The sequence below is a fragment of the Theobroma umbraticum genome, unplaced genomic scaffold (genome assembly GCF_002168275.2).
Source record: "Theobroma umbraticum cultivar Fairchild unplaced genomic scaffold, ASM216827v3 scaffold_146.0, whole genome shotgun sequence".
Classification (NCBI taxonomy): Eukaryota; Viridiplantae; Streptophyta; class Magnoliopsida; order Malvales; family Malvaceae; genus Theobroma; species Theobroma umbraticum.
In genome coordinates, this window is record NW_018397265.1 from 5,028,079 (window position 1) to 5,032,921 (window position 4,843).

Consider the following 4,843-nt stretch of genomic DNA (forward strand, 5'->3'; position numbering starts at 1 on the left):
AAGTATATTTTAATACTAATACTCAACAAATAATTTTTAAAGTATATTCATAATGTAGCAAGAATCATCATTCATTACCCAACAAACCACCCTTCAACAAGCAGCAACAAATCAAAAAAATAAGCCAAATTTACACAAAAATAATAGCAGCAGCAAGAAACCACCATCCAAAAAACATCAAGCAACAAAAAGTGGAAAACCAACATCAAAAAATTCATTGATCAGATCCACAAAATTTCAGGCTAAGAGAACATAGAACAAAAGGAAGAGAATAGGAACAAAAAACCCATAAAAACTTACTTGATGTGGGAAGGGACGAAGGGTGAAGGATGACAGGATAGCAACTTGCTAAAGATGAGAGAAGGGGAAGACAAAAGGGCGGACACAAGAGGAATGTATGGAGAGTGGAGATGGTTAGATGGGACGGATGAGAGAAAGGAAAGAGAAGAGGGTGGAGAACTGGAGATTGGAGAGTCTGGAGAGTGGAGAGTGGAGAGTATGGAGACTAGAGATAAGACGGCAGAAAAAGCCAAAGAGGAACTAAAGAGATGAAATTAGGCATTTATGTTTAAGATTTTTTTTCATGTAAAATGTCTATAACACCCTTATTTAGGTTTGGTTAGTTTGATTAGTTTGGTTAGAATTTTTCCTAACCAAAATCGAATCGAAATAATTTTACTAACTGAACTATTCTAATCGAAATAACCGAATAATAAAACTAACCAAACCAAAAAACCAAACTCGTTTTGGTTCGGTTCGGTTTATATTTGCTCACCCTTAGGCAAAAAAGAAAAAGCATAAGAAAAAAAAGGAACATGTGAGACCAAATGAAGAAAAAAAAAGTTGATTTTTTTTAAAAAATCAATATATTTTACAAAATTATTCTAATTTAAAATAAATATTACTAAAATTGACTATGAATCGATTCAAGTCAAATCCAACTAGATTGACATTTTGAATCAATTTTTTCTAACTTTAAAAATGAAAAAAATATTTTTATAAACTTTGAATTAGGGTGGCATTTATTGCTTTACAATGCAATCGCATTGTAAAAAATGTGATTGTATAGAATGTAATTGTTGAAAAATTAACATTGTAGCATTTGGTATATTAGAAAAGTATTGATTAAATTATTGAGAAGATAACATTGTAAGGTTTGGTTTATAAGCACTTTACTGAAAATATAATATTAATTTTCAAATTACCCCTATATATTAAAATGTAAGTTTAATATACTTGCATGTTTGTTTATTGTAAATTTTATATGATATCATCTTTTAAACAAAATTTTAATTTTATATATTTTATTTTATTTCTTATTATAATACATATTTTATTTTTTATTATAATATAAAATTAGTTTATATATGATATAAATAAAAAGAGATATATAAAAATTTGACAATCAAACTTCATAAGAGTAAATTATTCTATAATACACTAATGTTGGCTGAACTTCAATCATCAATTTAAAAATAAATAATGTACGTCAAATGATCAAGCAATCTGCTGGACAATTAGGAAATAATCCCAAATGCAGAATTCGCCCAACATAAAACACCACAATAAGAAAATCATAAAACATAGAAATGACTCTCTAAGAGCTTAATAAAAAATAAGACATCAAAGCTAGTTTACACCAACAATAAAACAGAGTCAGCATTTTCCCAACAAAAAACCAAGCATAAGATAGGACAAATCTATTTTAATATTAATTAGAAAATAATTTTTTATCTGGTAACAATTTTAAAAATTTTAAAATATATATTATCATTATTATTTTAAAATTTTCCTAAAATATAAAAAATGGAAATAATTTTTTTGAAAAAAATAAAAAACCAAAAGAGATTTTTTTTTGAAAAATTTGAAAGTAAAAAAGAAATATTTTTTTTATTTTTAAAAATTTATTAATAAAACGGAGAGGAAATAATTTTTATAATTTGGAAAAAATTATGAGCATAAAAAGGAATGCCTTATATTTTTTCAAACAATATAAATATATTTTTTATGGATTTCTAATCTTTTATAATTTCTTAGAAATAAAAATTATTTGTATTTTTTATAGTTTTATAATTTTCTAAATAATTAAAAATTATTTTTTAGGTTTTTTAAATATATAAAATAAGAAAATTATTTTTATGGTTTTCAAATTTTATAGATTTTTTTTTCAAAAATTTAAAATTATTTCTATTTAAAATTTTTTTTAAAGTAATAAAAATTAAGTTGTGGAATTTTATTGATTGATTTGTCTACTTTCTTATATGAATTGTAAATGTTATATTTGATTATTTGTGTTACTAATACATGTATATTTATAAAAAAACTTATTATATTTATCTACCGTATAAGGTTTTTTTTATTTGTTTGACAATACTTGAAAATGTTAAATCAAGAAAGGTAGGTGTCACATCCTATTTTGTGATGGAACATGACTAACACATGAACCTAGACGGATATAGCCCGTTAAGCTTAAGCAAGCCTTTTTAACATACATAATTAAACATTCATCAATGCGAAAGCATACAAAAACACCTATAGGCATATAATATCAATTTATGCATACTATCATACGCAACATTATACATATATGAAACTTCTCAACATATTAGTGTAAGTACAAACATTTCATATATCATTAGGTTGCTACATTTTCAATGGATCATATTATTTACATATCTTAGTACCCTCAGGTGTCTATATGGGCTTTTGAGCTCTTATATTCATTTAAACATAACATTTATAATGTAAAGTATCCAAGTATTAGCTATATTAACATAACATATAAACATAAACATAATCATAAACATAAATATAAGAGCGACTCGTCAGTGAAACGTGACTTGACTCACTAGGCATCAAGGGGTTGTTACACACCTACCAAAAAGGAATGAATGGATCATACCTCCGTGACACTAGCTACTAACAAAAGAGTGCTATCACTGATCTGCAACAAAAATCATGAAGGAAAATAACATGTGAGTCATAAAGACTTCGTGAATAGTTATGGGAAGGGGAAAAGCCAAAAGGAAAGTGTTTTGTAAACATGCACTTGTAACCACATGCCATTCATAAACCATTTAATCATAAAGTTCATGAAGCATAGTATTTAAATACATTTTAAATAACATTTGCATGGAAAACAAGTTTTCATAACCTTTAGAAACCTTTGGCCTTTGAAAAGCCTTTAATCATGCGTAACAATTCAATTTTGTCTTGCATCTATCGACAGATGAAGGTATCTATTGACAGGTGGGACACAGAATGCTTCTTAAATCATTTTGTCTTCTATTTATCGATGAATGTTTTTCAAGTATTGATAGATAACTGCTAAAACTCTATTTTCTGGGTAAAATCCTTCATTTTACCATTGCATATGTCTTTCTAACTTAAGGGTTCATTTCCTAAGCTAAGGTTCTATCTAACCAAGCCAAAAATCACTACAATCTAGTGCGAATAGCATCATCATCAAATGTTATATCATAACAAAAACATTCAACATAAAACACATCATTTTCATACTTATTTAATCATAGCTTAAATTCAGTAACCTCATTCATCTTGGCATCCTTAATTAAAAGTGGGTTCATTTCATTTCACTAAATGGTGGTATAAACCCCCATTATCTTGGGTTCCTAGTGTGTTCTTGTGGATGGCACATCGACTTCACCCACAAAGTAATGAATGGTTCCATCGCACTCGGGTAGGTAGGGGACAAGGTCCTTACTATTGTTTAATCCAACTTGTGTCCATCATAGCTGCTTGAGTGGCACATCGACTTCACCCACAATCATCATAAAATTTCTTAAGCTTAGGATCATTCTCATCCTTAGCTTATAGTGCAAACATGTGCTTTTTCATACATCATTCTCATACATGTAAATATTTTCATACTTAGCCTATAGTATACATGAATTCTTCCTTAACACATACAACTCATAACTTACATATCATTTCTTAACTTAAGAGGGAAATCATACATCCTTCAAGATATAGATATCATAACATTTATGTCATGTCTCTCATTATCTCATAAGTGGCAACTCATGCATCCATAATCATAGCTTCATCATGTTCATATATAGCATAATGGATGAAGACTCATGCATCCAACATTATCTTTCATGCTACATTATGCCAAGTATGTGCATTACAACATTTATGCATTAACATGGATAATGTCTTGTACCCACACTAGTTTAAAGGCTGAAGTAATTGAGTGGAATACAGACATAAACGAGTTTGTCCCCTCTTGTTAAAAACTAATATAAAGTAGAGTATTTAGATATATAATAGATCCGCAAACAATTTAAAGAGAGAAAGTTATGAGGAATAACCTTTCTTGATAAGGGCATTTCAAAAATAACCATCAAAATAAATTTAACCGTTTTTAACCATATTTATCCATGACTTAACAAAAATACCTTTGAAACTATTTCAAATAAATTAAAATATTCATCACAATTTCTTCCCATTTGTGCTTCTGATCTCTCTCTCTCAACATCTCACTCTCTCTAATTTTATCGATTTCTTTCTTCGGCATTCATCTGCTATGCTCTCAATTTCTCTCTCTCACGCTTTCATATTTCTCTTTCTAGTACTTTGAAGGCACCAAACGATAATTTTGATGTGCTTGAGCGGATGGCTATTTAGAGAATTTGATTTTTAGGTATTTTGGATAAAATTAAATAGTAAAAATGATCACAGATGTTTAAAAATAGCTTTTAATTGGATCAGTTCGAGATCTAGACACCAATAACCTCAAAAATTTAAAATTTATAATCCTAGGTTTTCAATGAATTTTTTTTTTACTTTTAGTCAAAATAGGTGTTTTAGATAAGAAAAT